General features: G+C 37.2%; 1 long non-coding RNA gene across 1 annotated transcript in view; it reads right to left on the bottom strand.

Annotated features, from left to right (window-relative positions):
* Window positions 1-2181: 2181 nt before the first annotated feature.
* Window positions 2182-23510, bottom strand: part of LOC122788618 — a 274451-nt gene continuing 253122 nt past the window's right edge. The window contains exons 2-3 of the long non-coding RNA XR_006362726.1: window positions 9372-9626; window positions 2182-2588 (exon numbers count right to left, since the gene is read on the bottom strand). This is a non-coding gene — a long non-coding RNA (uncharacterized LOC122788618). The remainder of the gene's footprint in view (window positions 2589-9371; window positions 9627-23510) is intronic.

Consider the following 23510-nt stretch of genomic DNA (forward strand, 5'->3'; position numbering starts at 1 on the left):
AAGGTAAGTGTGAAACTTGTAATATATGAACAAGTATGTAAGAAGATAAATGATATACCTGCATACTGTTACTCTTAAATGTACTTAATCAGAACTTGTGAGGTGCCCACCAATGGCATTCTTGGTTTATAGGAATGAAATCTGTAATATACATCTATGCATTGTACACAATAACAGGCATCAAGCCGGTCACTTACCCACTGTACACAAAAGAGTCAACAGGGCAGTTATATCAACAGTTTCACATGTACAGCAATAAAAAGGAATGCAGTATCAGTGGTTTGAATGCATGACTTACAATACTAACTGAAAACAGCCTTCAGAAATGAGTAGGTACAAAAACATCCAAAATCCTCTTATGTGATAAATATGCATAAAATCAACATAGTGAGAAAGACTCTCTTGTCTATCCACTCTGTGTATCAGACATATATACGACTGTTAAGTCAAACCCGAATGAATAAAGGGCATGGCACAGTCATCAGTATCATCATTTACATGAGGGGGATTAGTAGGCCAAGGCTGACATCAAAGTAGTGAGTGTGTGTGAGTAAGAAATACAGGACATTCAGTAAAATAGGAAATATCTCAGGACCTCTAACAGGAGATGTATACCAATCAACATTAAGGCTTTCTTAGCTTGCATGTGTGTGGGTTAGTATGGTCAGCTTTTATGAAGTGTGTGTGTGTGTGAGTGTGTGTGTGTGTGTGTGTGTGTGTGTGTGTGTGTGTGTGTGTGTGCGTGCGTGCGTGCGTGTGTGTGTGTGTGTGTGTGTGTGTGTGTCTGCACACAATCAAGCTCTGTGCTAGCACTACATCCCGCCATGCTGTGTAAAATCGTCACTCCCGACCACCCAAACTGCCTATGCCAGGAGTTGCATTGCTACTTCAATGTCCCTGGTTCAAAGTGGGAGTGCTTCATAAATGTGAGCCATGTCTTCTGGACAAGCTCTCTTCATGACTACATCCAGGACCAAAAACTCATGGCCTACCACATCTAGGTGTCAACACCTCAATCACTGATGGAACAGTGGAAGTAGTGCCACTATGGGAGCGGAATCTGGCACAGCAATGTTGGCTAACACCAGAGGATGTAGCTGCTCTATAGACACATGGATGCCAGCCCTTGCCCAGAAGATGTTCCATCACAGACAATACCCATTCCAATGGATCACTCATCCTATCCAATGAGTCAGCAGCATAGCTGAGATATTTATGCATGTCAGAATGCACTACATTTAGGACTCTCACAATCTGTTCTGAGGACCTGGTGGAACATGCCTGTGCCTCCATATCAGCCCTACATATATATGTCTGGTGACATGTAATTATACTTCACCAGCAGAATGAGGGTGGACAGTAGGCATCCTCCAAGCACCTCTAGCAACCCTCCTGTGTGGTATCATGTCCTTATGATAGCTACAGGCAGATTCAACCAGCTCTGCACCTGGAGTAACCTCACTATCCTGATCGACCATGTCACCCTCAACCCGTTCTGTATCTCAGGGTGCGTGGAATGGGTATGCATAGGCATATTGCATGTGTCCAAAATAAGGCCAGGAGATGTATGAGCCGCAACCTAAGTCTCAGACTGAACCTCTGCACTCCCTGACTGTGTCTCTATATCACCACCATCATCATCAGTGGCTACTGATACTCTGACATCAGGTGGTATGAGTTCTACACTGCCACTGTCAGGATCACCTGTGATATTAAGTAACAAATGCAAGGAGAAAAATACTGACTGGAAATGATCCACACTATGTTCTAAACACTCATGTTAAAAAATTTCAAATGTTAAAGGAATGCAATACTTTTACTCTCCCTTCAGACTTACATCAAAGTAATGGTTATTACTAATCAAAGAAAGTTTGTGCTTACCATGTGCAGGTGTTTTTTCCTATGGTAATTCTTATGTCCCTGGAAAAAGGGTTCAGTAGAAAGAAGGCTAATAAGCATCACAATACACATGATATAAGCACAAGAGAATAATGCTCTGCCTATCTTCCCCTTAAGAAATATCTTAAAACCAGATTGACCATTCTCCTCCAACCCAACACAAACACTGTTGGACTCTTATCTCTTCTACAACACATGTCTCAGTGTTTACAGATGTACAAGTAGTAACATATAAATATATCTAGAATGGCAGTAAATGCCTTATATGTTTTATACCTGGAATTTCTTTTTGAGACACGCTTGGTCTGTTGTCCACATCAGCACCAACATCAAGGATTCTGTGTGAGGTCTTTGCCAAGCTGTCTGTATCTCTGACAATGGACAGGAAATGCTCACTTTCAGTGAGTGTGGTATTGTAGTTGGATCATCCTCACCCCTGTAGTTACTACAGCTGCCCTTCTGTGTGCTGCTGTAATGATATCAACGGCACGGTGCTGCACCTGATTATAGTTTCTGCATGACCGCCGACTGCATTTATGTCCGTGGCCATGTTTTCATTTACAGACATTTCACCTCTGCCTCTGTCAAGCAGGAAGGATCCATGGTGACATAAGATTTCAATGATGACCTCCTTCTCTGTATCACGTAATGGTGGTTTGTGTGGAACAGATGGTCTGGGTGCAATAATCCTGTATGACATGAAACAGAAAAAGAAAAAATACATTTGTAGCACATACAGAAATCTTTCTCCTCAAATAAATCTGTGTACCCATTCTGGACAGAAAACAGTTGAACACATAATGCTCATTTCAGACTACACACAAGCTAAGGGAGACCCCCCCCCCCCAGAAAAAAAAGAAACATTACATAACATAAGAAACATAATTACCATGACATCCATTTTGTTAACATTTCAGTAATGAGGATAGTAGTTGTATAACTGACTACTGGATGGCAGAATTATCAATAATTAGCAAATATTCAAAGTCAAACTGCCCGGACAATTTCCTTTGGTCCTTCCATTGTTGTGGACGTACAAAGCTGAAAAAACTGCTTGAAACCACCACGAAATAAATCCAACAGCATTTAATGATAAAAACAAAAAACAGAAACAAGCGCTTTCACGCAATAAAATTGCGCTTCTTCAGGTTACAATTTCACAGAAATTTTTCCTGTCTTTTATACCAAACCATTGGTTACAATTAGTCAATTAATTCAGAAATCAACACATTGTTAAGATAAAATTCATCAAAATTCATTTTAACAACCTAAAATTCCACTTGGAAACTAGATACATCATTTATAACATTTGTATTCTCAGTTATTTTTCATAAATTAAGATCACATTAGCAAGCTATCATCAAAGAATACATAAAGTATCAATAATTGATGATAATGTGCTTCACTAATCATTCTTGAGGAAGTGATGCCCATATTTAGAAAACGCTTGCTCAAAGCATGACATTGCTTATAAATCACAATTCCAAGTTAGAAAAACAGAACCAATGTTATTTGTTGTTTATATTCATAGATATGAAATCATAAAGCCATGTATTATTATGACAATGGAGCAAAACATACACATAAAATGAAACAAAATAAAATAAAATATAATAGTCATAGACAAACATTGCCACCAAAAGTGCAAGTAGCCAAAATTTACGCTGGTGTATTCCACAAAGCATTTACAAAGGTCTTTACCCATATATGAAAACCAGCTAATACAGAATAGTTGGTTGATTAAAAACACGCTTTTAAGCGTAAGCAAAACAAAATAGACCAGCCATCGTCATCTTAGTTATATTATCAGCACATATACAACCGTAATGCTACGTGCCACTAGCACCCAAAACATGCCAGAATGGTCATATTTGCTTGTGCAAGCTTTGTGCAAACTACATTAAACAAAACAATAAACTAAAGTAAGTAATAAAAATGAAACAACAGACACCAAACAACTAAATCCACGGTACATTGGTGCCTGCAAGCTCCATTACATTTCAAGTGGACGCTATTTGCTAATCAAAACTGGAATCTATAATAATCAAGTAATCTAAATTAGAATTTGATATATATAGGAAGACGACCACTGAAATAAGATATATATTAATTATGAAAACATTAAATGGCTAATCTGATGAATGACAATATATGTAAAAGACACTATAATGCTAAAAATATATGTATTATGTATGAAAAAGACCCTTAATATCATTAATATCACAAAAATATCTATACTGAAAAATTATTATCCAAACCAAAAGTCGACACCAAATGAAACCATTAGAGGCGCATTTTCCAATCAAATCCAAATTAAAATTGCGACCGAAGTAATTATACATAAGGTCTACGTACATGAAGATGCATAAAATGCATAAAAGTTTCTTCTACCATAATTAATTACATTAAACATTATGTCAATATCATCATCTAAATAAAGATAAAAACCGAAGTCAATACAACAATTTAAACCCAGGTGGTTCCATACAGTATAAGGTGCCTAGACAAATTGTCAGACCATATCCAAATAAGATAAAGTAAAATAACATTTCATTGTGGCAGAAATATATACAATAGATGTTATACAAAATACATACTATCATTAGCAAATGAGGAATCATGTTAAGCACCATAGACTTTGTCGTAGTAGGTCACCCTAAACAAGTCATTGATCTTTATAAAGAAATCCTAATTACAAGATATCAATGATGTAATATATATTAATTGCTTTTATTAATATATAGCATAATAAAATAAATCAATTAAGTGGGTCCTAACAGGGCTGGCCGAAGATTGACCACCGTGTTCAAACCAGGCGGTATATGGGCTTTTAATCTTAGGATCCACCTTAATTCAAAGGTTTCCAAGGTGTTCATGTGATCACCCTCCCTTCTATTGGGGTCTATTATTTGCAGAACCTGAAACACAAAACTATGTTTAGGGTGAGTAATACAATGCAAAGCCAGTGCATTGGTAGAATTATTCCTTCTTATATTGTAGACGTGGTTATATATCCGATCTCTTAGTCTTCGCGAAGTTAGCCCCACATAATAACTATCACAAAAATTACAGGTAGCTAAATAAACAACATTTCTGGTATTACAGTTTGCATAGAACATAGATTTTATGCTCAATTCAGCACCTGGGGCAGTAAAACCACACTTCTTAGTAATATATCCACAAAGGGAACATTTTCCACATGGAAAAGTGCCTGTTTTTAATTGAGACCTGACATCAGTGGGTGTAATAACTAATTTTTCTTTACATAATAGCCTTTTCAGATTCATGCAATTCATATATCTAAAAGCTGGTTTCTCACTGACAATTTCTAGGATCGCTACATCTGATAGTAAGATCTTCCAATTATCTCTCACTATATTGGTTAGGTACTGCACGTCACTAGTATATTTTATATCATATAGTACTTTATTAGCCATGTTTTTTGTGGATCTATAAGGCTTAAAAAATTTTTTAGTCTGAGATGTAGTATTATCAAAAATAGATTTCATCACGTCATCAATCAACTTCACTGGATAGCCCCTGTCCATGAAATATTTCTTCTGAGTATCGATTAATTTAAGGGCATCCATTTTATCACTACATAATCTAAGTATCCTGCTCATCTGATTCTTTATTATGTTCTGAAAAATATGACGCGGATGTAGGCTGTCATACTGGAGAATCCCATTCCTCCAGCAGGATTTTCTATAGAGAGTAGTTATTAATTCGCATTGGATATCTTTCTTAATGGTGATATCCAAGAAGTTTATATTATGCTTAGAGAACTCATGGCTAAATTTAAAAAACGAAGTAGTACCATTCATATAGCTGATGAACGAATTAAGAGTAGCTTCATCCCCATTCCATAATATTAGAATATCGTCTACGAAACGTCTGTATATAACGACATTGGCAAACCTGGGATCATTAAAGATGTATTCCTTTTCCCATTCAAGGACAACAAGATTAGCATATGCATTGGCACAGGGGGTGCCCATGGCCACCCCCCATGTTTGTGCATATGCTGTATTGTCATAAAGAAAAATATTACTGTTCAGGACGAGGTCCAACAGACAGCATACATTCATAATTTCACCATTGTCAATATTTAATTGTGTCATATGAGTTCTTATTGCATTTATACCATATTCATTGGGGATGTTGGTAAAGAGACTCTCAATATCTAATGTTACTAACAAGGTATTATCTGTTATTTTACTTGTTACCATGTTCAATTTCAGGTCATCTAACAATCTAAAAGAGTCAAGTAGAATAGTGGGTACTTTCTTCACAAGTATTCCCAGTTTAGTTTGTATATATGAGGATGCATTTTGAGTTACCCAATGGTCACCTGATACAATGGGACGCAAAGGGGGTGGATGCTTGCCCTTGTGTAACTTGGGCAAACCTTTGATAATAGGTATCAAAGGGAATTCTATCAACAAAAAATCATAAAGAGACTTGTCAATGGATCTAGTCATTAGCATGTCATATAATGTATCATGGACATATTGTGTTATAGATTCTATACGCGATTTTTCAATTTTCTTATATGCAATGTCATTACTCAACATGTTTAACATTAATTGCTGATAGAAAACTGCATCCATCGCTACAATCCCCCCTCCCTTATCTGCTGGCTTAAATACGAGCTTGGGGTCATTGCATAGTTCTCTTAACTCAGAGCTTTCTTCTGTATTTAGATTTATAAAAGTGCTCTTTTTTTCATGACAATCATAATAATGATAGAAGTCCCGTTCACAAGTTTTCAAGAAACAATCAACAGTTTGTATAAGTGGGGGCATAAAAGTACTTTTTCTCCTACAATCAGAGTTGTTCCATTGATTATCTACAGAATTGGGCAGGCTATCTTTAAACAACATCTTAAGAGAGAGTTTTCTACAAAACTTTCGTAGGCCTATTAAAGTGTCAGATATATTACTGTGTTGAGAGGGAATGAAAGACAAACCCTTATTCAAAACATTCATTTCATTCAGTGTAAAAGTCCTAGATGACAAATTAAAAAACAGACAGTTCAAACTTTCATTCTTCTTCTCTGCTCCGGTGCATCCCCCGATAATTTCCTTTTTCCTCTTCCCCGGCTGTTGGAACGAGCACGCACTATCTCTTTGTATGGAAGGGGAAAATTTAAAGGCATAGGCGCCATGAACTTGTTACTCGTACCAGCTATTTTAGGTTTGGCACCCAGAGCGTTTTGATGAATCAATCCCTGCTGATTGCAGGGTAAAGAAGGAATGGGTGTGTCAGACAAAGTAGATGTCTCATTTATAGCATTGTCCACCTGTAATCTAATTTCAGTCATTTCGTTCTGTACGGCCACAGAGTCTTTATTAGCGGAACTAGGAATTGTTTCCGCTTGACTAAGATGTATTTTATTACTTGGGCTAGATCTCGGCCATACAAAAATATGGCCGAGACAAAAATCCTCACAGTCACGTTTCAGCTTTTTAATTTTTATCTGCTCAAGTTTACTGCTATACAAAGATAACTGCCTATTCATGGCTTGTACTTTTGTTTTGCAAAACTCAGTCTGATAAGTAGTAATAAGTAAATTATACTGCTCCTCTACCTTTGTAAGAAGCTCCGCTTCAAGCGGTGTGAAGTAGTCCAACAATAACTGGATGTATCTGTTTCCAAAGTCGATGTTTAGTTTTTGCCATTGTCGAAGTAACTCAGGATGGCTATCCCCATAGGTCGGCATGCATAGAACACGCATGCCGCGGGGGATAACTTTGAAATGCAGGCACGCTTGTAAGTGCCTTCTTTGCCAGACAAGCCTATGCAGGCGATAAAGATCATTTTCTAGAGTTCTCAGACTTCCAAAAAACTCATACATATTCTCACTGGTACTGGATGGGCTCTTATACGCTTCACCATTCATATCCATATGTAGCAGCGGATTATCCTTCTGATAAAAAAGGCAATTCCAATTCTCATTAGGCATAGTACTCACTGGGTTATAGTCTAACTCAATGTTCTGCGTATCCATCGTGTGAAGACCGGTTGGATGCAAAAACAAAAACACCAACTGCAGAAGACAATAACCGATCGTCCAAAGGTTTCTTACATCAAAGGCAGAGGAACAAAGCTGAAAAAACTGCTTGAAACCACCACGAAATAAATCCAACAGCATTTAATGATAAAAACAAAAAACAGAAACAAGCGCTTTCACGCAATAAAATTGCGCTTCTTCAGGTTACAATTTCACAGAAATTTTTCCTGTCTTTTATACCAAACCATTGGTTACAATTAGTCAATTAATTCAGAAATCAACACATTGTTAAGATAAAATTCATCAAAATTCATTTTAACAACCTAAAATTCCACTTGGAAACTAGATACATCATTTATAACATTTGTATTCTCAGTTATTTTTCATAAATTAAGATCACATTAGCAAGCTATCATCAAAGAATACATAAAGTATCAATAATTGATGGTAATGTGCTTCACTAATCATTCTTGAGGAAGTGATGCCCATATTTAGAAAACGCTTGCTCAAAGCATGACATTGCTTATAAATCACAATTCCAAGTTAGAAAAACAGAACCAATGTTATTTGTTGTTTATATTCATAGATATGAAATCATAAAGCCATGTATTATTATGACAATGGAGCAAAACATACACATAAAAAGAAACAAAATAAAATAAAATATAATAGTCATAGACAAACATTGCCACCAAAAGTGCAAGTAGCCAAAATTTACGCTGGTGTATTCCACAAAGCATTTACAAAGGTCTTTACCCATATATGAAAACCAGCTAATACAGAATAGTTGGTTGATTAAAAACACGCTTTTAAGCGTAAGCAAAACAAAATAGACCAGCCATCGTCATCTTAGTTATATTATCAGCACATATACAACCGTAATGCTACGTGCCACTAGCACCCAAAACATGCCAGAATGGTCATATTTGCTTGTGCAAGCTTTGTGCAAACTACATTAAACAAAACAATAAACTAAAGTAAGTAATAAAAATGAAACAACAGACACCAAACAACTAAATCCACGGTACATTGGTGCCTGCAAGCTCCATTACATTTCAAGTGGACGCTATTTGCTAATCAAAACTGGAATCTATAATAATCAAGTAATCTAAATTAGAATTTGATATATATAGGAAGACGACCACTGAAATAAGATATATATTAATTATGAAAACATTAAATGGCTAATCTGATGAATGACAATATATGTAAAAGACACTATAATGCTAAAAATATATGTATTATGTATGAAAAAGACCCTTAATATCATTAATATCACAAAAATATCTATACTGAAAAGTTATTATCCAAACCAAAAGTCGACACCAAATGAAACCATTAGAGGCGCATTTTCCAATCAAATCCAAATTAAAATTGCGACCGAAGTAATTATACATAAGGTCTACGTACATGAAGATGCATAAAATGCATAAAAGTATTGTAGCTGGATCATCCTCACCCCTGTAGTTACTACAGCTGCCCTTCTGTGTGCTGCTGTAATGATATCAACGGCACGGTGCTGCACCTGATTATAGTTTCTGCATGACCGCCGACTGCATTTATGTCCGTGGCCATGTTTTCATTTACAGACATTTCACCTCTGCCTCTGTCAAGCAGGAAGGATCCATGGTGACATAAGATTTCAATGATGACCTCCTTCTCTGTATCACGTAATGGTGGTTTGTGTGGAACAGATGGTCTGGGTGCAATAATCCTGTATGACATGAAACAGAAAAAGAAAAAATACATTTGTAGCACATACAGAAATCTTTCTCCTCAAATAAATCTGTGTACCCATTCTGGACAGAAAACAGTTGAACACACAATGCTCATTTCAGACTACACACAAGCTAAGGGAGACCCCCCCCCCAGAAAAAAAAGAAACATTACATAACATAAGAAACATAATTACCATGACATCCATTTTGTTAACATTTCAGTAATGAGGATAGTAGTTGTATAACTGACTACTGGATGGCAGAATTATCAATAATTAGCAAATATTCAAAGTCAAACTGCCCGGACAATTTCCTTTGGTCCTTCCATTGTTGTGGACGTAGCAATGGGACATCTGAGAAGCCTAACACTTCTGTTAGCTACATGTGCGCAACCCCTTGAAGTTGTTAATAAACACAAAACACTTGTCTGTAGTAACTGGGGAAATTCCAAGAGCAAATGGTAACAAAGTACTGTGATTTAACTGTAGCATTCATTAACAAGCTAGAAAAGCACACCAAGAACTGACATATGTGCAGTATACCAGCAGTGACTGAAAAAAATTCGTACAGATCAAACTTATTTTTTTCTATTGAATATTGAAATGCATTCAAAATATGAACATGTAAGCAGTTTGTAATGTGGACATACATACCTTATGAAATAGTGCAGTAATTTGTAGCAGTCTATGTCTATCCAATCTGTCTCCCATTCTTTGACTTCCCTTGCAGCACCATTAACTTTATATAGTGTATATTCAATGTTCTGAGCATTGTGAAGATGCAAATGAGGTGTGAAACCATTAGCATTCCTGATTACCAAAAAAATCATTTGGTATAGGGGATGTAAACATTGTGAAACTAGCTACACTATTGCAAGCACATGCCCTAGGACTGCAGGGAGGAGCAATAACAGTTGTTGGTTGCTAACTGCTTGCAAGTGTTAAAGATTATTATGACTACAACACCAAGCAATTCTAAAAAGACATGTCTCTCTCAAGTGTGTGTGTATCATGCAAATCAGACTTGAAATAAAAAGTGGAAGCACCTTGTGAGCTATGAGAACAACCTTAACAACCCTGATATTTTGTATTAATGGTATACTGTCCAACCTCTGCTTAAAAATCTTTCTGAAATGCTGATCAACTATATTACACAATGAAACTAAGATGCAAATAAATACCCATGACACTGCAATTCTGTAGTTAAGCTGAGAGCAGGGGAAGATGATCAGAAAATAAAGAAATAGCTGGCAGTGTTGGCAACCTTACATTAATATGGTGGGGGCCATTACATCCCCTACACCAACGTATTTTAGCCTAAATTATTTGTCAATATCATATTCATCTAGACATTTTCAAGCAATTGAGAGAGGAACATTTTCTGATCTTTCTTCTGCTGGACCTATTATTTGATGGTCTTCTGAGTCAGATCTGTATGGTATCTACATTTTCTGATTACTATTCTAAGCCTGTGCTGGTGGCAAAGAGGAATAAAAAACGCATCTGAGTGTATGTTGTTATTGCACTGAATTGAGAGCTCAAATCCAGATAGTGTGCTGTTTGACAGAGCTAGTGCATATTTCATAAGCATATGATCAGGTTGTAACACATACAGATTTAGGAACATTCACAATCCTGCACTTTCATTATTATACCTGATATTGTTACTACTGACAATTTTTTATTTTATTGTGTTCATCATTTGCACACATTTCAGAAGACAATCTGGCGAAGAAGATTTTTAGCAAACAGGAAGAAGGCAAGAGGAAATATGTGTGCCCAACAAAGTGGTGGAGGGATTGTGTGAAAGAAGACCTGTGACAGTCAAGCGTGACTGTTGAGGAAGGTTGTAGAGTGGCACTGAATAGTGAGAGATGGCAACAAGTGACATGACACCCCAACCCCATGTAGAAAATGAGGAAAAGGAGGTTGATGATGATGATTTGCACACATTTTGGCAAAGTGCACTTTGGACTGGCAGTGGTTCATGGCAGTGAATGAGAGTCCACTGCTCAAGTTACAAATTAAGAAATTTAATTTGGAATGCCGTAAGCAGTAAGATAAGACATACTGCATCTCTCCTAAGTATCACTGTAGCACACAGTACAAATTAAATGATTTTAAAGGAACAGGAAAGAGGATGCATGGTTTGAATCCAGCTTGAAGCCATATGCTGCTTGTGATGTTTAAAGCAGATGTGAAAATGCAGCATGTGTCTTTTTCATGCTATACCTGCCAGTGAATGGAAAACATGTAATGTTGGCTCCAGTGTTTTGTGGTGTGGAATAAAGATATCTTTTTTTATTTGCTCTTGTAATTTCCACTCTGCTTAGCAGAGCATAAACAGCGGTCACAGTGATGGAAAGAGTGAACATTTTAATTTCTGTAATCTCTGTTAGTGCAAACACTTCTGTCACTGCTGCACAGTATTTGTAATGAGTGAGTGATATGCACATAATGTATACCTCTCTCAGTGACACAAGCTGTACATGCAATGACTTTGGTCCCATAATAGAGTTGCTCTGGCGTTCAAATCCACACTGTGTGAATGGAATGCAAAAATTGTTACTTTCATCACAATTTCATATTCTGTATTTTTCTCTTCTGCACTTGCTCGCTGCTGAGTAGCACACAATCAAGCTTACCAGCTTAAGGAAAAAAGTGAAAATTTTATTTGGACAGCCTTTTGTAGTGTAAACAGACTTGGTGGTGATGTGTGGACATCATCACTGCGGACAATACTGAATGGAGAACATCCAGCTGCTCTGTAACTGTCTCTGTGCCATAAGCTATAAGATAACTGACTTTAAAGGAAGAATACAGGTGGTCCAAGGTTCAAATCTAGATGGCAATTATTTTTACAAAGGGTGTCAGAATGCAGTCTCTAACAACACTTTGATTACATACAAATAGCTATCATAATTAGAATGATGGCAAGAAATGTCTCATTAATGCTGTGATAACTATATTTTTCTAGGTAGCATATCTCATTAATGACATACTTATGAAACCTAGTTGATAGTGTGTAATTATTTAAGCAGGATACTTAACAATAATTAATTAAAAACGCACTTGCATATCTATAAAAGACAGAATAATTAAGTTAAATTATCTTCATTCCTCACATAGACCAACTCTGTGTTTAGGACAGTATGTGTTCTGAAGTATGGATGTATCATACCCCAACCTGTATTACTCAGTTCATGAAAGTCTATCATTCTAACATACAATTATAAACAGTAATACTGCCTCTTACATGGGAATGCATTTCACAGGACTTGATAAAGTCACACACATACAGGCCTAACTGAAGTATATCTTCATTCAAACTGAATGAAGTATATCTGTAACAAACAGGGTTGAAAGGAAACTCTCCTGTAGCACTGAGAAAAAATAACCTTCCTTGACATGCATGCATTATTTCCTCCATAAGTTTGAGTCCCACATTGTTCAATTAGCTTTTTACAGTGTGTAAATCCCAATGTATGTGCCAAGTAATCTTATTTAGCCTCCTAAACACCAAGGATATCAAGCCAAACCATTAAGCATGTTAGTGTTTACCATTTGAAAACGTATGACTAGGATGAGCATCACACATGGCAAATCTCACTGTCATGTTTCACACCTTCATTGCTGTTTGCTAAAATACCAGCCTCTTTGTTTGGCAATGGATCTGTCTGCTTTCCATCATGCACATTCAGGTGGCATGGTTGTGTGTGTTTGTGCACTAGCTGTTAAACGCAAGATTGGAATCAGTGCCTATTCAGACATAGAGTTGTTGCTTGACTTCTACAAGCATGACTGGTGAGGGAGATGATGGTGCTAAATTTAGAGCACAGATGTGGGATGTTGAGGAGTCCTGGATTTTTGTGGCACTCCTCATGAAACCCTACAGCCATAGGCTACTAGAGGAGCACTACACTGGGTCTCAGGAACAGATAAGCCAAGGCTGTACCAGTGCAACTGGCATCCCACTCACTGGAGAGAATTGTCATCACCACTATAGTGACTTGAAACAGAGTAAGAAGGACCTCCTTAGCCAATACTGTCAGTGCTACCACCACAACCCCTGCCCTACTTGGTCCATCTGTGTCAACTATCTCTGCCCCAGCTGCTGCTACAGTGGTACCCTTCATAAGTAGTAGGAGTGGAGTGGTGATTTTGTCAACCAGCAAAAGATAACAGGGCTACTGAAGGGTATCATGGATAGGGGCCTTGGTGCCTGAATCAGCCATGTAGAAAAGGTGTTTGGTCATATTGCCAAGACAATACCATGTTGACCACTGACACAGGTGACAGTGGTGACATCTATGAGGGTGAGGACTAACTTCTCAGGCTGGACAAGGGTGCACCTCCAATGACACCTACTTATCCCCATGTGTGGTGTCCTCCAACATTTTGTATCCCTTATCATCCTTGTCTGTCTTGTTTGTCCTGTATGTCTGCACCTGCTTCCTCACCTAACCTTCCTACCTGATCCTCACATTCCTAAGCCCCTTCCCCAGCATTCCTCTCTTTTTGAAAGAAAAAAAAGAAAAAAATGTGCACCTGTCTTTTAAAAAAATAAAAACCCATAATATAGCTCTGCACTTCACATATGTGTCTTCTTGACATAATGATTTGGTACAATTGGCTCTACAGCATTATTCTGTTGTTGTCATCTACCTTTGGTGTGTCGAAATTTAGCAAATTCTGGCTATACTTCTACATTCATGTTGTGAAGAAGTGGATATTCATGGTTCTCTCCCACTACTTTCCTGCAAATTCTTCTCTGCACACAATAAAGAAGTCAGGTTTCTGTGATGGCACTTGCATCAAGTACTGTGTCCTTCAGACTGTATAACTAGATAGGTAGTTCTAATCTCACAACAGTCAACGTGTGTGTGTGTGTGATAATGGCTCCATAGCATCACTGGATGATTAATTCAACAGCTATGTTCATTTATCTTGCACTCTTGAGAAACATTTGCATGGTCAGATCAATCCCACATATCCTTTTCACACTGTCTAAAATGCCTATTGCCGGCAACACACTGATGAGGTCATCATTTCAATAATGCACATCATTAGAGTCAGACCTCTCCTGCGGTGCTTGTCTATAATAGACTTCTATATAGCTTATGCCAGTAGATAGGTAGGGAGTTTGAATACAGCAGTGAGACTCTGCTGGATGTCTGTGTGTGAATGTAAATGGATGCAGGACTGTCTTACACCTCTTAATATTGACAACATTTACAATCCCACATTGCTGTAGAAGTAATTTTTGCACTCACATCTTCTTTGCATGACACAGCTGATGTCATCCGTCAAAAATTTGGTGTGGCTGTCAGACTTTATGATGTGCATACCTAATAGAGATCTCTAGTGGTCTAGTGGTTAGGATTTGGCACTGTGACTGCTATGTCCCGATTCCTGGTCAGGGAATTTCAGTGGATTTTTCCCACCTGTGTCCCTGTTGGACAGGGGAAACAGCTGCTGATTTTGTGGGAACATGGGTAAAATTCTTGGCTAGGCTTATAAGGGCCTCCAGGCCAATAGCCTAGTATTGTCCTATGAACCTATAATACACTTGCATGTAGATTGTTTCAGTAGATAGGTAGGGAGGTTGAATAGATGAATCATTGTTGTCTGTGATAGGTGTTTTTTCCTCTTACAGTGCAGAGCAGGCTGCAATTACATATACGAGGTGTATCTATCCAGTGTGCTTGTGCTGTGCAACCACGTTTTAGCAGAAACATCAATGTAATACACAATGGTGATGTCATCCATTGAAATGTACAGTGTCAGAGTTGTAAAATAAATCTGTAGTTGTGCTTGTGTTTCAGAAAATCTTCATTAGATTGGGATGTTAGGTATATAGTTCAAATCCCAATGTCATGGCTTACAGTCAGTGTATATGTTGTTAACAGTGTTATTACCTATATGATAACATGTAGACATTTCTTCTTACAATAGTTTATTCTACATTTCCTTTGGATAGGCTGTATTGAAGACTAATGCTGTCATTCGAATAGATTGTCATTCCATAACAGTTGTAGTGAGACACTTCCTCAGGACTGAGGACATGAGAGAACGTAATATATGTTGTTGCCTAAGTAAATCATATGTTCCAATGTGGTATTATATCCACATTGTGCAGAATCATTGTTCAACTGTCACAGTAACAACAGCAGTTGGCCACAGGTGTTTTTGGGTTTACCTAGCATCAGGCAATGTTGTCTGACATGCAACAAAATTCTTTCTAAGTAATTACAAGGACACTTATTCCTTGATTCATACACATCTGGTAATGCTTTCACATAACCACACATATGACAGTTGGCAATGCACTTATACCATGGCACATTCATTGATCCCACTATGGTGCTGATTTTCTCAACCCTTAGGCAAGTGATCCAAAACAGCACTGAGTGACTATATACATTTCTGTCCTTAACTGCTGTGCAGGAAAGAAATCTCCCTAGTTATATTGTGCACATATAGAGTGTGGTGGCCTCTCTCATCCATTTTATCAGATAACAATTACAGGCAAACAAAGTACAGCTGATTGAATGAGTACATATAGGTGGAGTTCAACAGCTGTGATGGATCCAGTGTGGTCCATGTGATTAATAGCCATTTTGTTAGTTGGAGGAGTTGTAAAGCTTGATGTTCACTTCTAGCATAGGGATTCATTTTGTGTAAATGTACTGACAACATATAACAACCATTACATCACACTAGTCTTATCCCTTGAAATGTTGCATGAAACTATATGAACATACTTTGGATTTCATGGCACTAGACATTTGTTCTGCCAATGTCATGGTGAGAGTGCTACTGTGGCACATGCATTGAGTACTGTGGTGTGCACGAGTGTGCTGCAGTTCTTGAGTGACATGTGTACTATGGAACATTGATGGGAGTAGTATAAATTAGATGCCTGTCACAGTCTTGTCAAGGCAGTGTTTGATGTTACTAGCATACCTGTCTGTGAGGTGCAGTTCTGGCATCACTACAGTGACATAAGAAGATTCCATCTTGACCTTCTTCAGCAGCAGGAAGATGAGGTCAGGCAAGGGTCCTGAGATGTATTATAAGTATAGATATATTTCAGTGCCCTCTTATTAATCTTGTAACCATTTGCAATGGCACTGGACATTTAATTAACTGATTCTTTCCAATGGAGCTCTGAATGCTCGTACTCTTACCTTCCAATGATTACATCCTAAGCTTTTTTTTATCAAAATCAAGTTATGTTCTCATATTTCAAACAAATGTTCATATCTCTGGAGTCATAAGGGCTACTAAAGAAATGTAAATCACAAACTGTTAGCACAAGCAAACATTTAAAATGGTAGTATTCATTATATTCTAGGTCTCAAACTGGATTTTATGTCATAATAAACATATGTAACAGAGAAATAAGTATTTTATTTTCCTTAGGCAGCACCTTGGAACCCTGTCAACATTAGGGTCCTTGGAAGCCATAGCCACTCGCCAGGTCACATTACAGAAACTTATGTTAGTCCTGTTGCAGTCATACATGATGTTAATGTTGGCACATGACATGCTAAACTGAGCAGCTGTTTACAGTGCCAGTCACAGTGTCACCATTGTTTGTGCAGAATTATATGGCATCACATGGTGTTAGGATGTGAACACTTAAAGCTTCATGGCACCTGACTGTGATAGCATGTTTGCTTTTCAGTGCCTATGTTGGTTACTGAACTATAATATATTCCCCCCACATCCTCGTATGGGTCATCAGCTTGCACACTCATGCTCGATGCATTCTGCAGAAGTTCATGCGAGTACATATAGTTAATTTAGCCTTTTAGCATGCCATTGGTTATTGCTGTAATGACAGAATGCGCACTCATTTCAGGAATATTCATTCATATGTGCCTCATTAACATACAAGGTGCACTAGAAGCTTCAAAACTGCATGATATAAACACTAATTTCTAAGATGGGCCTCAGCCCACTAAAGAAGAGTACTATATAGCAACTATATAACAACAAGCAAACATTGTTGTGAATTGGGTGAAAAGATTTATACAAGCAGCAGGTGTTTCTGGAAGGTATATTTGTAGAAAGTGATATTGTAATCACATGTAACTGCTTTACTTTTGTGGTGCTTCATGATAAGCACTAATCACAAGATCTGTTATCTATTTGACAAACCCACTAATGTACCTCTTCAAATACTCAGTGTTCAACATCTACTAATCTATACGTATCTTTTATACTGTAATAGTGGCTTCATTTCATTTGAATGTAGTCCAATTTACAAATGAATGTGTAATTATTAATGTATACTATGTAACATCTGTTCATGTGTATTACTTAATATCTGTTTAAAAATGTTTGTAATATGTTGGAGCTTTGCTCCCCTGGTCTCCACTGAAAAGGGTTTTTTGACTAAACCTAGTAAGGCCAAAATAGTAAACAAAAGTAAAATAAAGCAAGATAAAATAAATACAGTGAATCCTTAACACCGTGCTACTGTATCATTTGCTTATGGTGCTGTTTTCAGGAAACATCAATGCTGCCAGTGTGCTGGGGAGTGTTACCTTGACTGAGGTTTACTGCCATAGAAGGATAAATGAGGGGAGGTAAATGAGACTGATGAATACATTCCATGTAAGTTATGAGTGTCGTGTGTGTTGTTACAATACATTCACACCTGAGATCCAAGGAAAGAGCATTCATCCTAAGGCCTTCGAACATGACAGTGTTGTGAAATTGTACTGGGTGATAATTACAACAGAAGCTGGTACAGCACTGCTTGTGTTATGTTTGAGGGAATATGTAATGTGTATATATTTCTCAGAAGTATATGTATAACTACAATTTGTGTTATGTTTGGGAGGATATGAGCTCTCTATATTACTTAGTAATGCACGTATAACTGCTGCTTGGGTTACTGTATATTTGGGGGGATATGTGATGTGCATGTTACTCAGTATTATATGTATAACTGCTGCTTGTGTTATTTTGGGGGGATAAGCAATGTGTATATTACTCAGTAAAATACATATAACTGATGTGTGTGTTATGTTTGTTGGGATATGCAATGTGTATGTTACTCAGTAGTATTTGTACACCCGCTGCTTGTGTTATGTTTGGGGATATGGGATGTATATATTACTCAGTAGTAAATGTATAACTGCTACTTGCTTTATGTTTGTAGGATATGCAATGTGTATATTATTCAGTACTATATGTATAACTGCTGCTTATGTTATGTTTGGGGGATATGTGATGTGTATATTATAGGTTCATAGGTTCATAGGTAGGTACTAGGCTATCGGCCCAAGGGCCTATGTAACCCTAGCCAGCAAGGTACCATAGCTTACGCCACCCAAGAAAGTTATTTTCCTGTGCCACTGAATAGCAGAGACACAGAAGTGATCCCCGGGGTGTATTTCCTATTTCCCATCCACTTATCAAGATTTTTCTTGAAGAGTGCTAATGAAGAACTTTGCTTGACATAGATGGGAATGCATTGGCCACATGTGCAACATCATGGATATGGAGTTTAGGGTGTTTGCACACAGTACTTTCCCCTGCATGACCACACATCATGGCTAGCACATTATCTGTGACTGATCCACCTCCAACTCTGGTGGGGAGGCAAACAGAGGGGGGTGGAGAAAGAAGGCAAGGCACAGTTTGGAATCTGTAGTGCCTCTAGCTCTATATCACCAGCAACTAGTGCTATGGAAGATAAGGAATTACTGAACTGCACATGTGAGCAGGGTGCTTGTGCAGACCATAACAGTGCTGAGGCTGTGTTCTACCACAATATACTTGCAGAAAAATGGCATACCACTCCATCCCTGGCCAGTCTACCATGGTCTTCCCACTCTTCCAGCCATACCAGATGCACAAACATACACACACACACACACACACACACACACACACACACACACACACACACACACACACACACACACGCACATGCACACGCACACACATACACATGGGTTCACTTCTAAATCCTGAATGCCCAAAATCCTGAGACCAAAATCTTGAAAGTTCAAAATACTGAAAACTCAAAATACTGAATCTCATAATACTGAAAGCACACAGGATGCCAACACTTATTATATTTCAGCAGAAGTACATACATAAACATATTGCCCTTCAACTATAAGCAGGGGGACAAGCCTCCCTGCACACCCCATGGGGCCACACCCTGCTACTTAAATATATCAACTCCGAGATTGCACTTCACTACACTAAGTGCAATCTCGGAGTTGATATATTTAAGCAGCAGGGGGTGTGGGGGGCTTAGCCCCCCAACATGTATGGTGCAATGGGGCTTGCCTCCCTGCTTATACTTGGAGAAGAGTAATATGGTTTGTCTTTTATTTGTTTCTGTATGTACTTGTGCTGGAATATAGTAAGTGTTGTTATCCTGTGTGTTTTCGGTATTATGAGATTCAGTATTTTGAGTTTTTAGTATTTTGAACTTTCAAGATTTTGGTCTCAGGATTTTGGGTTTTCAGGATTTAGAAGTGAACCCGTATACACACACATACCAATATTGCTCAGCCAGAGCAGCACGATCACACACACTGCATTTTGACACTTGTCATGGTTTCCCTTCCCACTTGTGCTCATGATTAGACCCATGCCCTTGTGATAATGCAAGGTATTGCCATCTGTGCCAGGGAGAATAAGGCAGTGTATTTGCAACATATGCCAGCACAGTTAGTTGGAGTTTTGTAAATCATTTTGTGTCATTTAACTATCAAATAAATGGAAAAGCAAAATTCAAACTAAAAAATAAAACAAATATAACCAAATGAACCAAAACCGAGTTGTTAAAAGCCTCGTTAAAAACTTTAATGAAACCAAAACAAAATCCAAAACCTTTTACAAAAAGATAAGCGCTTTCATCTGTATCACTTAACAAACATTGGACTTCATCAGATACAATATTGCTGCACACATCAGTTTAAATAATGTTAATAATTAGCCAAATTAACCCAATTATACAAATTAGTCATGACATCAGCATATTTCCTCCCCTTTTAAAACCAGCCTCATTCCATTATTCTGTAGCTTTTAGTTATACTCATATTCAATTTATATTTAAACTAACAATATAAATTATGTATTTAAATGCACAATTAAATATAACATTGTTAAATATAAAAATAAGAATAAAAAAGAAAAGGAAAATCCAAATGCTTTCATCTAGCCAAAGCTTTAATTCTTAATAAACAATAAATGGAACAATAGTCATTCAGCCTGGGCCAACTGCAGGCATTAAGTTTTAGTTGCCATAAGAACTCCTTTCTCTCCAGATAAAGGTTCCAAGGTCCACACCTTAAACTAATGGTTACTTTATCTATGGTCATGTATTTAAAATTATGGTCAGGGAACTGAATTATATGTTTTGCCAAAGCATTATTATTCTTTCCTTTCCTTATGCTATATTCGTGCTCGTATATCCTATCTCTAAATCTCCATTCAATTTTTTCCACATAAAAACATGGGCATTGTTGGCAGGAGGCCAGATATATGACATTTTTTGAATTGCAATTGAACCTATCCATTAATTTATACTCAATTTCATGTACTGTAAAACTATTCCCAGTACTAATTTTATTACAGTAAGGACACCTACCACATTTTATCATACATATGTTATAACATTTTACTCTTGGATTTGACTTTTCCAAGATATTCTTGAAATTTAATCCCCTTCGAAAAACTACCTTGGGGACCAACCCAACCTCCTCTCTAATATTTTTATCTCCCAACAAGATAGTCCAATTTTTATTAAGTATCCATTTAACCAGTTTATGGTCAATACTAAATGTGGTTATAAAATTCAATGAAAAATTATAATTAACTACTGAACCATTCACTTGTTCCATATGCCCTAGATTTTGGTCCATGGCACCACACAATATAGGATAGAACATTCCGTTCTTCCTCTTATTAGATACTTCTAAGTAAAGTTCCTGTAACAAATACATTGTGTACCCCTTCTCTCAAACATACGCATCAAATTTTCATATTCTTTCTTAAAATCTTCCTCCAAAGACACCATTCTTGCTACCCTAACTAGATAACCCTTAACAACAGATCTTTTTTGATGATAAGGATGGGAGCTAGAAAAATGGAGAAATGTATCTGAGTAGATAGGCTTCCTAAATATTACGGAAATATATCTATTTTTTACCTTGTCCTTTTGCAATAAAACATCAAAGTAAGTAAAACTATCAGTACTGGAAGTAGGACTAAATTTTAAAAAATTAGTTGTTCCATTAATATATGATATAAAGGTATCCAACCTATCTTCACTTCCATCCTAGACGATACATATATTGTCCAGGTAATGCAAATACAACCTCAAATTGAGGTTAAACTCACTCTTTATTAAATATTGGTATTCACAATGTGTCATGACAATGTTGGCAACAACAGCTCCACAAGGTGAGCCCATTGCTACTCCACTTTTTTGTAAGAAGTACTTACCTTCAAAATATATGAAATTATTATTAAGAACTATTCCTAGAAGGTCCTCATACAGATTGATACTTTCCTGGGTCACCACTTTATTTACTAGAAATTCCGTAACCCACTGAACCCCCAAATCTTGGGGAATTATGGTGTACAAATCTTTAACATCTACGGCCAAAAGAATCTCATTAGGGTGGTATTCCAATCCATTAATAAGACCCCAAAACTCCCACGAATCTTTACAAATCTGTTTTTCATTCTCCAAATATTTCTTGAGAACACAATCCAAAAATTTAGCACAAGCAGAAGTCAGGGAGGTTCTCCCATCTACAATAGGGCGCATGGGAGGTCACCAACATTTTTGTGTAATTTAGGGACACCAAAAATAATGGGTAATATAGGAGAAGACATATTGAGATAATTAAACATTTGTATGGTGATACGTCCCTCAATTAACATATCCTTTATTTGTACATACACAGTCCTATAAGCAATGTTCATTTGATTTAACAAAACTTTCACATAAGCGTCAGATTGCAAAATTACTAACATCCTGTTATTATAATCATGCATGTCCATAATATCTAACCCACTCCTTTTATACGGCTTCATTTTTCTTATTCTCTGGTTCTTTAAGAAAACCATGAGTTGATATTCATCTTCTGTTGTTTCTCCTTGCTTCCTTACTTGCTTTTAGCATATTTCTAAAATCCAGTTCGCACATCTTTTTGAACAGAATTAAAGCTGGAAGTAAGTGAGGGTTAAAAGTACTAGGAACCATGCATGCATTAGCTACAATATGTTCATCATTAAAGCACAGATTAAAAACATTCTCATGTGCAATAATGTTTTCATTAACTTAACAGTCCTAGAGGGAACGAAAGTTAAGCCTTTAGACAACATATTAGGTGCAGATGAACCAATAGCAGTGTAAGAAAAGCTATATATTTTAAAATCACACAGAATTATTAATAATCGTATGAACGGGTGAATCACTTACACAATCAAGTTCATTAGTCCCAAAAACAGTTGTTATTCTGTCGTCTCATTGTACTTCAAGAGCCTTTATACAGTCCCCTAGCACATCCACTTCTGGAAGTTCATTTGTGATTGGCTGTTCATAGAAGGTTGTGCCCGTCCTGGTAAATGCCATTGGTTTACATGATGAGACATTTGAAAATCCTGCTGTTGATGCTGATTCTGTTGCCACTGTTGGTCCTGCCTTTCCTTAATACGTTCAGATCTTCTTACAGGGTGATTCTCCTGTACTTCACATTCCCTACCCTCTTCTTCATAAATACCTTGTTGATCATTATTTCTTGTACTTACATTACCCTCAGAGACCTTACTGTAATTGGAACCATTACAAATTCACCTCTTTCTTCCCCAAATTTGGGAATGAGGGGGAATTGG

This window comes from Protopterus annectens, chromosome 14.part0, assembly GCF_019279795.1.
Source record: "Protopterus annectens isolate FY-2018-M chromosome 14.part0, PAN1.0, whole genome shotgun sequence".
NCBI lineage: Eukaryota > Metazoa > Chordata > Ceratodontiformes > Protopteridae > Protopterus > Protopterus annectens.